Here is a 12,319-nt window from a genome sequence, read left to right as displayed (position 1 = left end):
GGAGGAAGATGGGAGTTAGCGAAGACACCGTACTCACCAGATGCGCCTTTGTTCATTCGAAACCGTCGAGCCGGCATGGCGGAGTGGTAGCGTGCTCGTCTCGCACTTCGGAGACCGGGGTTCGATTCCCGAGCTCGGCCAATTTCCTACTCGGTTTTATTTATTTATCTGGTCTGACTAGAAAGGTTAATTAGGCTAATTGGTTAAGTAATTCCCACTAACTTAAAGCATCACTATACGATCCATTTAATTGGTTGCATGGATAGTAAACGAAGTACAATTGGCCCCGTTTGAAATTAGCGCACTGTGACGTTACGACCATTTCGACCAATTGAAAAGCATGACATTTCTGTCGACAACTTCTGCTTACAACGATGAGGCTTCCGCCTTAATATTTGGTGTTATGAAGTTTCATTTCTACATTTTCGGTCGTTCGTTCACATTAGTCACCGACCATAAACCGCTTCAAACAATCTTGGGCCCAAAAACCCGTATTCCGACTATCGCAGCAGCGCGTTCCCTATTGAAAAATCCGGTATCGCGGCAAACCGGATTTTACCTGAACATATCGGTTTCATACCGGTCCGGTATCACTCTCATACCGGCGAGACCCGTCCGGTTTGATGGCTATACCTGTTCATACCGGTCCGGTATCGATCCCAAACCGGACAGACCGCTCCGGTACGGAGCTCAAACCGGACAGACAGTCCGGTACGGAGCTCAAACCGGACATACCAGCCTGTATTCAGAGCGATATGTGCTGCGGTTTTGGTGCTTGGTCTGCAGATTGACTGTTGTACGCCAGCAGATGTTTTTTAGGGGAAGGAGGGGGGGGGGGGGGGGTCAGCGTGCGCATAAGTGCGATAATCAACACATACACGGTTTTTGTTGAAAGGGCTAGGAAAAGAAAAGGGCTGAGCGTGAGCTTCTCAGTGGCAAAACATGCAGTTTGTGCATGAAAGGCGGGGTCTGCATGAAGGGGTTTTGCGGGCAACCGCCATATTGGCTTCCCGTGCAGCACCCTGACAAAGCCAGGGCGGCTGTGTGCGGGCAAACGGCTAGTATACATCCGCCAGCGGCCTTCCTAAGTCCTGCGAAGATTACTCTGGATTTCACAGTGCAGAACTTTACGACTGGCTGATAAACATGGCTTGCCTCCGGTGACTGCGCCAGAGGCTCCAAAATATTTGTTACTGTCGCGTTCATTGCAGCAGCTGTTCGCTAGCGGCAGTCTGTAGCGACGCATCGATGAAGAAAGAAAATTCTAGGTTTTCGAGCAGGAATTCTTTGCACTTCTTCTTCGTCAAGTGATTGCCCATTGATAACTCAACTTGTCCAAGCGCCATCGCGAGCGGCCCCACCCTTCCCTCTATCAGGAAGAGATACTAATCACAAATCGCCGAGAACATTTCTATCGACGAACAAGAAAAGGTTACCTAGTGAAAAGGTACAGTGCTAGAGAGAACAAACTAACAACAAACTCCCGTAGAAACGTCACACGAGTAACCTGTCTTTTCGCACTTTTTTTTTTCAAGTTTTTTTCTTTCCTCTCACCACCGCCTTCCCTGCTTTTCCTGGGTCCACTGTCTAAAAAAAAAAAAAACCTGCTCAACCCTGTTTTTTTCTGTCTGTCTTTGTTCCTTCCCCGAGGTCTCCATTGTGTCTGTCCTGTCCCTCCCAGCCCCCTTCCCCGAAATGGCGAGGAGGCACTCACTCTACAGCCCACTACCGAACATTTTAAGCCGCCCTCCCTACCACACTCTCCGCGACGCTCCATGAAGTGGAGAGGGGGCTCCGATTCTACTTGTGGTTCACAGTGTCCGGTCGCGTTTGTTTGGAACAGGTTTTTCTTTTCTGCGGTTGGGTTGAGTGTCAAGGGATGAAGGTAGCTGCGAAAACACGCTGGCACTCGCTAGTCCTCGTTGAATTTGTGTTATACAGTTTTTTGTGCCTTTCATCGTGTTGCTTGATTAATCCACGATCGAAGATGACATCGCCTTCCATGCGTACGTCCAGTGCAAATATGATGGAACCCTATCGTCCTTCTCTCAGTGTTGAATGACTTCGCTCCGAAAGACGTGAGTGGTGAACCGTGACATTTACAGACATTTGACCGGTGGAGGCCACGGCGGTGAAGGCGGATTTTATGACGGCGACGTCGCGCTGCTAGGACGTAAGTACGCATTTCAAATCACCCTGTTTTTTAAGTACTGCCTGCGTCTCGGTTATATGCTCGGCGTCAACAGAAACGTTCTAACTGTCCAGTGTCTTTTTAACTAGCAATTTGTGGATTGCACAGCGTAGAGGGACGAAATAGCTCAAAATTTTCTTTCAGCTACATACCGAAATTGCTTGTCCTTCATGATAACACGACTAAAGTTACCCTTACAAAAATGGATATCAACTTTCTTTAGAATTTGTATTAACATTCTATTGACTCTAGTAACCTTGTAGTAACTTTTACATTCTATCAACAATTGTTCATACAACGTTGATAGAAGTTACTTCTTTGTATGTACTCCTGTCAATAGAAAGTTACTAGAAAATAATTTTTACATTCTATGTACCTTTGTCAATACAAAGTTGGTAGACTGTTACTTCTTTGTATTTACTCCTGTCAATAGAAAGTTACTAGAAAAGCTGGGTGCAGTTTGACACGTTGAGAGAGGTAAATGAACAAACTGCATGGTGTTCGAGGTGATTAACACTATCTTGTTCGCATAATAGTGACGACATCTTACCTGATTGCATGGTGGAATCTGTTGCAGCTAGTCAACAATTTCACTATATCGAAAAGCGACCAACATTATTCGCAGCAAATGCGTTTGGAATGTAATCAGGATATGGGAAAACGTTTTAAAACAGAAGATATATTCCATTTTAATACTTTATGTTCTTTACGGACTGCTGTGAGCAGAAATACTCTAGAAAGTGACAAAACATTTTTGGTCATGCGAATAGATGCCTCAAATCATGTACTGTAGGCGAACACTTCAAAGCTATGAAAACAACCTTGAACACGAAACAAACATTACACTCACATTCCCTTAGCCAAGCATATTCTATTAACATTCGTTGATAGGAAGTTCATACAATTTCCTTACTACTTTCTATGTACTGCTGTCAGTAGAAACATACTATAGACACCGACAGAACGTTTTATAATGAGAATAAATGCCTAAATTAATTAAGTACTCTAGCCTAACATGTCAATGCAACTAAAGCAACCTTGAACACGAAACAAACATTTGCAGTCACATTTTCTTAGGGCATATTTTATCAACATTTGTTGATAGAAAGTTCATACAATTTTCTTACTGCTTATATACTGCTGTCAATAGAAATATACTACGAACCGAGAAAGCATTTTGGTGATGCGAATAAACAAATAAAAGCCTAAAATAATCAAGTACTGTAGCCGACAACTTAAAACCGGCAACTTAACTAACCTTGAAGACGAAACAAAAATTTGCAATCACATTCCCATAGCCGAGCACGCTGTGGATTTTTAGAAATTTCAGTTCAATTTTCTCAATACTAGATTTACTGCTTTCGCATTTTCGAGTGCGGGGAAAAGGGCAAAGTTCATAACAGAACATTTATCACGAAATTCAGAAACGTGCCTTGAATTGAAGACATTTAGTGACAATTTTTGATTGTATAAAGTCTGCGAAAAACGTTACCAGCAAACGAAATAATTTTGGTACAAAGTGAATGAATTCATAGAATACTCAAGTATTATTGCCTCGCACTTCAAGGAAATTAAAAGAACTTTAAGAAAAAATAGGAGCTAGTGACATATTGTGTTACATAAGCGCAATGATGACTTCGTTACAGCGAATCAGTTTCGCTGATGGCTCATTCTACACGAAAACAATGCTTTCTGCTGCGTATTCGTCCTTAAATTCTGTACTCAGGCAGTCATTAAACAGATTTAACATTTCAGAACTAACAAAGAATTTCAGCAGAGCTGTACAACAACTCTGCCAATTCGAAACACGTTGGTGTTGCTATTGTTGTAATTCTTAATAGGTCATATTTTAACGTGCAGTTGAACAGTGATGTACCGTACGACGGTGCTAAAACACACTAGCATTAAGAGCGTTTCGCTCTGAGGTTTCAGAGGGATTATTGTTGCGAGCTACAAAAAAATTCAAGTTTAGCATTGCACCGATGTGTTTCCACACTCATTGAATGACACGTTCTCGCTAGCCCAAATGGCGCCCAAATTATATCACCAGCTTCCTGAACCTGCACCGCAAGCACACTTTCCCTGCACACTGCCCGCCATGCAAAAGTGCCCGGTATACTATGCCACTCCACGTGGGAGCGCCCAATTTAAACCCTCGCACTACCCTCCTCCTCGAGCGACCAGCAACGGCTGATCGCACGGGACTGAAAAACCCCGTGCGAAAAGGGCCGCACCGCTTCGCGCTCTGAGTAAATTCTGTGTAACGTGTGCAGGCTTACAGCTTCGAGAACTCAAGTTGCTTCGTTCCTCAGCGACTGTACATGCGAAATTTCAGGCAAGGCAATATTAATTTTTATTCATGTTCGGCGGCCGATACTATAAAGAGAAGTATAGAGAAACAAAACAGGTAACAGCGGCCCGCTGTACTCAACTGCGGTAACAAGGGTTTTGCATGAGGAAGGTGCACGGCAATTGGAGCACTATAAGCCCTCATTCTTGACTTGTTACATTTTTCGGTAGTACTGAGCCACAGAGGAGCTTCCAGTATGGAAAAAGCTAGGGTGAGAGCAGCCCCCACTTTGAGCACCGCTAAAGCACAGGCGCAGTGCCTCTTCCGCATCTTCACTTGCATCTCCTTCAACGCAAACACGGTACGAAGCTGTGGCGAGGGAAAACGTGGTGAGAGCTGTATTTTCTATCTTCCCGTAATGCAATGACTAAGGAATCCTGGAATAAAGTGTTGGGTTTTAACGTAGTCATACGGAGTAGACGCGCGAAAGCATGTGTTCATTCTTCGCCTTTTCTTACTGCCATCAGCGGACGTGAGGCCGAGCCGAGGACCGCATAAGGCAGAGGCAAAAAGCAATCAAGGAAGCACACAAAAAGACTACGGTAGCGCGACTGTCGGCGGGGCTCGCTCGAGCAAAGAGCGTGCAAGGTGTCCAATGACGTGATATAAACACACACAAAACAGAGGCGATGCTGCAGCGCAGCATTGAAAGTTTCGCGCGTCACGCTAGAGCGGCGTGCGAACGCTCGTGTTCCCTAGGTACACACACGTACACTAAATCGCATGAGCCAAGCTGTGTAGAGTACGCTAAGCCACACAATATGCGAAAATAAAAACCGAAACCAGTAGCGTTTGGCAACATCATCATCATTCCTTATTCTGCGACGCAGTTACGGGGAGCTGAGTTATACAGCCTTAGAACTAGGCAGACAGTGCAGCCGTGCAGCGGCTGCGGCTTTCCTGGCCCCAGATGCGTCGCCTGTAGCTGCCCGGCATGCTGCCCGGTTTTCCAAGCTTTCGTTCGCAGCGCCGCCAGAAACAGATGGTTGTGAGTAGTCGCATTTTTTCACCGCAATCATTCCAATTTGCTCACTTTGTAATTGAAACAAAATATTTTGTCGTTTAATGCAACAAGTGTGTGGCAAAAAGGGCTTTATCAATTCTTTTTTTAACGCGTGTAAAGTTAGGCGACATTAGCGCCACCTTTCCGTTCGCTGGCGGCGGATTGCGAGTCTCATGTTGGCCGCGCGCTACACTATCTTTTTTAGGACGCTGAAACGACTCTTTGTTGGCGGGGTGCGGCGGTTGTGATGTGGGTGCGTTTCTTCAGTTTGTTTGTGTTAAATGTGCGGCCTCGTTAGTGTTGTGGTAGTGTGACTGAACTCGGAAGGTGACAGATGGCTCCAGTGCTGCGGAAGACGTTCTTACGCGCACGCAGTGCTCAAAAACTGCTCTGACGTACTGCACGCAACCACGCCGAGAGCGGCCGGCGCCCGATGCCCGATAGAAGAAACGGCTTGCCGTGAACATTGACAAATGTAAGTACAGAACTGGAAAATGACTTCTGCGATGTGTCGGGGGTATGATTGAGGGCTGCGAATGCATTTGGGTTGGTCTTCACGTCTTGTTCGCAATGAGGTGCAAAATGCGGGCACCACGCGATCGTTTGCAGAGAGAAGGTGTTCTGACACGCTCGCTTGCCAACTATGCAACTTTTAACCCGCCGCCTCACGCTGTTTGCGTCAGCTCCTCGGCGCAGGAGTTATGTGATAGAATTTGGTTGCACGCCGAGAACTATGGGGTGCTGCTTGATTCGTTATTCCGACTGAACAGGAGCAGCGCGTGAAAAGGAGACCATAAGAACGAAAAGTGCTTGTAGCGGCGTGCGTCTTTTGATTCTGCTGCCTGAGTGTTTACTGGATAAGGAGCATTGCCCGTTCTACGTCGCAGTCACATCAAGTGCTGTGTTTCTTGATAGTTCTGGTCAACGAAACGACGATTAAAAATAGCAGAACCATTCCATTGCAGTGCAGCTGAGGTAATCGCACAATGGAAGGTTTGTTGTCATTTTATTTTTTTACGTTCACTACATTTATGTCATTCCCCCATTTTCAGTCTGAAGCGATAAAAGTATAACGTGATTCGCGAATAATAGCTTTAAGAAAAGTATGACAAGCTTTGTAAACCATTTTTTTGCTAACTATTGGAGGCATAGGTAATTAAAAATTAGCCTCCACTCATGAACACATTGGACTGAACAGCTAGAGGTTTTAATGGGATGTGGCTTCTGTGATGTTTATGAAAGCATGGCTCTAATGCAGCCTTTCTTCAAATGCACCCGCAGTCAAGCCCTGTACAGCTGCTCCACCGGTATCATCACGCTACTTTTGCACCAGCTTTCATCTGTCATCGAGCCAATGCTACCTCAACCAGAGGCAAATGACATCAAGACCTGCTGGTTCAGCCTATCAGCCATTGACACTGGATATCAAGCATGTGCCACTTGTAAAAGGATAGGTAGACAAGTGGGTATATTTTCCTTGTCTTTTTTAGCCTGCCAAAAATCTTCTGGTCCAGGCTCCCTCTCTCTTTCGTTTTTTTTTCTTTTAAAAGAGGACGAAGAGAAAGGGAAAAGATATTGCGGGCGTCATGAAAGCACTCCCCTAGTCAAGTGCATTGTGTTATAGTGTGAAATGCTTTCTATAGTTTTTTCCCTCATGCCTCTCGTGCTTGGAAATCTTGACCACTGTATAGACCAAATTAAAACAATTATCTGCTTCATGACCTTTATACAGCAGTCTAAAAGCAGCAAATAAATTTTATAGGTTTACTTCAGCAGTACCTACCTCTTATAAGGTATGGCATGTTTGAAGCGAACCAGTGATGTGATAGGCATGGCCTAACGGGCAATGCATAATTGAATATTGGCGCTCAAGTGGAGCACTCTGCTTTAGAAGCATATTTGTTGCTAGCATCAATAATTGATACCTTACCAGGTTATCCTTGCATTACATGAAACCCTGCAAAGCTTATATTTTAGCTGTACAGAAGAAAGGTGCTTATTCGATGTCATGAGCATTGCTGAGGTTTTCTTTCACACTCCCTTTGTCACAACTTTTTGTCACAACTGACTGCACTGTACAGTTGAAATGCATTTGGAATTGAGTATTGGTGCATTGTTTTTTTTATTCATGCCGACGTTCAGTTACTGATTGCATTACACTAGCTGAGCCTAAGTCAACAAATATTGCTGTGACCTTAACAAGACCCCTGGCTTTACTTGAACCGATGCATTTGATGTTGCCTTTCTCCCGTGCCATCAAGGTTTGTAATAAGCTCTGTAAATAACTTATTTTCTTTCTCGAGGTATTTATTGCTGCAATTAGTGACAGGTAATTTCCTAAAGAACAACCTGAGTGCACATTTTTATCTTCTTTGGAACACTTGTTTGCTTGTTTCCCTTGTATTCTTAACTTAAACAGATATGAGCAGGCCTCAGCACTAGAGGGATGTGCTGCGGGACAAATAAAAAACTACCAGTCCAGCTGCTCCTTTAGGGGCATGTTTCTGAGGCTTTTATCGCTTGTAGTTCTATGCAGCTTTACTTACAAGTATTGTATCTGATGCAGTGTGTGCCTTAATATTTTGATTCATTTGCTTTAGAGTGTGCCACTCTTGCCCTGACGAACTTGCTCACCTTTGTACTCTTTGTTCATACATTTTCCCCTAACACCTGGTATAGCTCCAAATGACACATTATCTACAGCAACATGTGCATTATATTGCAATGTCTTTGTGCCATCACTTTTGAAAACAAAAGCTGCCTGAATTTTTGTGCAGACAAATCGGAAACACAACATAATTTTTATATTTTATGGCCTGCATGTTATCTTCATATGACTGGAATGGCTAAATATCTCTTCGTGGTAGCCGAATTTGGTCATCATCATCATCAGCCTGACTACACCCACTGCAGGGCAAAGGCCTCTCCCATGTCTCTCCAATTAACCCTGTCCTTTGTCACTTGCCGCCACTGTATCCCCGCAAACTTCTTAATCTCATCCGACCACCTAACTTTCTGCCGTCCCCTGCTGCGTTTGCTTTCTCTTGGAATCCACTCCGTTACCCTTAAGGACCAGCGGTTATCTTGCCTTCGCATTACATGCCCTGCCCAAGCCCATTTCTTCATCTTGATTTCAACTAAGATGTCATTAACCCGCGTTTGTTCCCTCACCCACTCCGCCCTCTTCCGATCTCTTAACGTTACACCTATCATTTTCCTTTCCATAGCTCGCTGCGTTGTTCTTAACTTAAGCTGAACCCTCTTTGTTAGCCTTCACGTTTCTGCCCCATAGGTGAGTACCGGTAGGATACAGCTGTTGTATACTTTTCTCTTCAGGGATATTGGTAAGCTACCAATCATGATCTGAGCGAATCTGCTATATGCGCTCCACCCCATTCTTATTCTTCTAGTTATTTCCCTCTCATGATCCGGATCTGCGGTCACTACCTGCCCTAAGTAGACATATTCTCTTACTACTTCCAGCACCTCGCTACCAATTGCGAACTGCTGTTCCCTTGTAGGCTGTTGAACATTACTTTGGTTTTCTGCATGTTAATTCTTAGCCCCACCGTTCTGCTCTGCCTGTCTAACTGGTTGATCATGCTTTGCAGTTCTTGTCCTGAGTGGCTTAGCAAGGCAATGTCATCAGCGAATCGCAAATTACTCAGGTATTCTCCATTAACTCTTATCCCTAACTGTTCCCATTCCAGTCCCCGGAATACCTCCTGTAAGCAGGCATTGAAGAGCATTGGCGAGATCATGTCTCCCTGCCTGACACCTTTCCGTATTGGAATTTTATTGCTGACTTTATGGAGAACTGTAGTAGCTGTGAAATCGTTATAAATATCTTCCAATATTTTCACATAACACTCTTCCACACCCTGATTCCGCAATGCCTGCATGACAGCTGAGGTTTCCACTGAGTCAAATGCTTTCTCGTAATCAATGAAGGCTATATATAGGGGTTGGTTATATTCTGCGCATTTCTCTATCACCTGATTGATAGTGTGAATGTGGTCTATTGTCGAGTATCCTTTACGAAAGCCTGCCTGATCATTTGGTTGACTAAAGTCCAAGGTTGTCCTGACTCTATTAGCGATTACCTTAGTAAATACCTTGTAGGCAACGGACAATAAGCTGATTGGTCTGTAATTCTTCAAGTCCTTGACGTCTCCTTTCTTATGAATTAAGATAATGTTAGCGTTCTTCCAAGCTTCTGGTACTCTCGAGGTCACAAGGCACTGCGTATACAGGGTGGCTAGTTTTTGTAGCACAATCTCTCCTCCGTACTTCAACAAATCTGCTGTTACCTGATCCTCACCAGCTGCTTTCCCTCTTTGCATTGCTCCTAAGGCTTTCTTTACTTCCTCCTTCGTTACTGGCAGGATGTCCCATTGCTGTGCTCGACTGCCTCCCTCAGTAACTTGATGATTACATTCGCTACTGTATAGATTTGTGTAGAATTCTTCGGCTAATTCAACTATCTTATCCATATTGCTGATGACATTGCCCTGTTTGTCTTTTAGCGCATACATCTGGTTTATACCTATGCCCAGTTTTCTCCTCACTGATTTTAGGCTACCTCCGTTCCTTAGAGGATGCTCGATTTTCTCCACGGTAAACTTCCTTATGTCGGCTACCTTGCGCTTATTTATTAACTTCGATAGATCTGCTAGTTCTATCCTCTCTGTGGAGTTAGAAGTCCTCATGCTTTGGCGTTTCTTAAACAGATCTTTAGTCTCCCGAGATAGCTTGCTGGTATCCTGTCGAACCATCCTACCACCTACTTCTGCGGCGCACTCTGTAACGATAGCTGTAAGATTATCATTAATTGTTTCAACACTGCGGTTGTCTTCTTCAGTTAAAGCGGAAAATCTGTTTTGCAGCGACATTCTGAATTCCTCTACCTTCCCTCTTGATGCTAACTCGTTAATAGCCTTTCTCTTCACCAGTTTCCTCCTTTCCCTCTTCAAATCTAAGCTAATACGAGACCTTACCATTCTGTGGTCGCTACAACGGACCTTACCGAGGACCTCCACATCCTCTACGATGCCAGGGTGTGCACACAGTATGAAGTCTATTTCATGTTTAGTCTCACCATTGGGGCTCTTCCACGTCCACTTCCTGTTTGCTCGTTTGCGGAAGAAGGTATTCATAATCCGTAAACTATTTCTATCTGCGAACTCTACTAATAACTCTCCCCTACTGTTCCTAGAACCTATGCCATAGTCACCTACCGCCTTGTCTCGAGCCTGCCTAATTAGGTGTAACACGTTAATGTCAGTTCCTGTGAATATCATTCAGTCTTCGAATGTGGGGGCAGAATTGAACACAACAGCATGTTATAGCTTTTTCTTGTTCAAGGACGCATTACATTTAGTTCTAGTCTTGTGACTGCTGCTTATGCTATTACTCAGCAGCCTTATCAAACTCACTCGGAGTGCTGCATTTTAGTGCACATTTAACTGATTGTTGCTGCTCCGTGTTTGATTCTATTAGAAGTTACTATAACTGTATACTTTGAATGTTTTCTTGTGCAGTTCTCTTGCTGCTGCATTCTGCCATGGAGAAGGCTACCTGTTCGTGCACACGTCTCATCACTAGGACGCTACCTCTTCCACTGGTGATGCAGACAAGTAACGACAGGGTTAATTGGAGAGGCATGGGAGAGGCCTTTGCCCTGCAGTGGGCATAGTCAGGCTGATGATGATGATGAACAACAAGCAGGCTGCCTGATATTGAGGACAAGTGTCAGGATAGTGCACCAACAACGTCGCTTAAGCATTTCTGTGCTGATGCATTTTTATTAAAATCAGCTCATAGCTTAATATCTACATCCATGGGGACATTTAGCATATGTTTGGCATTTGTTTGACTTTTATATCGCTAGTGTTTGCAGCCTTTAATGTTGGTCTTAAGACAGTGTAAGCATTGTTTCACTGTGTGGGATTTTTTAGCTGTTTTGGAGAGATGTGTGTGTATGCATGCAGTTTTTTTCCACGGGTTTGTTATGTGGCTCATGGAACTTTCATGTTACAGAAGAAATTATTTCGTTTCTGTGTTGTACAGGAAAGTGAGCAGTATTTATATGCACCAGGTGTTTCAGGGAAGAATAAGTAGTTTTCAAAAATATGGCTTTTGCTGCATAATATTACCAGTGTTAGCAGACACCAGAAAGCCGGTGAGGTGTATTTAGTAAGCTGGTTAACTAATTTCTGATAATTAACTTTTTAACTAACACAGGTTTGCAACTGGTTGCAGTTAGAGACTTTTAGCCAGTTGTTCGTAGTAGCCATATCAGTTTCTGGAATGTACAAAACATGATTACTTTCGCCGCTGTGGCTCGACAAAATTTGGCTGCATTGTGCGAAAATACATGCGCTTTTGAAAGCACACAGGGAAAGAAACCCCTCCAGTGCATGTAACTGCTACAAATCTCTAATGGCAACTAGACGCCTAACTCTGATAGTGAAGGAATCATATTCTTAGCAGTAAGAAACACACACAACACCAAGACACACACAGGACACCCGCTAGACTTCAACTATCTTTACTGGACACTTGTACAACATAAATATGTATCACTGAGCACACTCAGGTGCCTCGTCATCCGCAACAGGTCTAACTACGCCCTGCCCTCTCCTGCAAGGCATACGGTTGCGCCGATAAAGAATCTCTTTTTCTGCCAACACCAGGGAGGGAGTGCTTACACATGTCACCCGCCTCTTGAATACGAAAGACTTCGATAATTTTTCTTTCTTTTTTCTCGGCTCCC

At 44.1% G+C, this 12,319-nt stretch overlaps 1 long non-coding RNA gene across 2 annotated transcripts; it reads left to right on the top strand.

Moving 5' to 3' along the window:
• Window positions 1-5,431: 5,431 nt before the first annotated feature.
• On the top strand, window positions 5,432-12,047 carry LOC149361439 (uncharacterized). 2 transcript variants are annotated; one of them, XR_016288410.1, is made up of 3 exons: window positions 5,432-5,529; window positions 6,826-7,006; window positions 11,085-12,047. It is a non-coding gene; the product is annotated as an uncharacterized LOC149361439 (long non-coding RNA). The 2 variants fall into 2 exon arrangements; XR_016288409.1 differs by lacking the exon at window positions 5,432-5,529 and adding an exon at window positions 5,684-6,019.
• The last annotated feature ends 272 nt before the right edge of the window (window positions 12,048-12,319 follow it).

Source organism: Amblyomma mixtum, chromosome 2 (genome assembly GCF_055824585.1).
Source record: "Amblyomma mixtum isolate Tamu chromosome 2, ASM5582458v1, whole genome shotgun sequence".
Lineage (NCBI taxonomy): Eukaryota > Metazoa > Arthropoda > Arachnida > Ixodida > Ixodidae > Amblyomma > Amblyomma mixtum.
The sequence above is the reverse complement of the archived record's forward strand: the minus strand, read 5'-3'. Positions and strand labels throughout refer to the sequence as shown.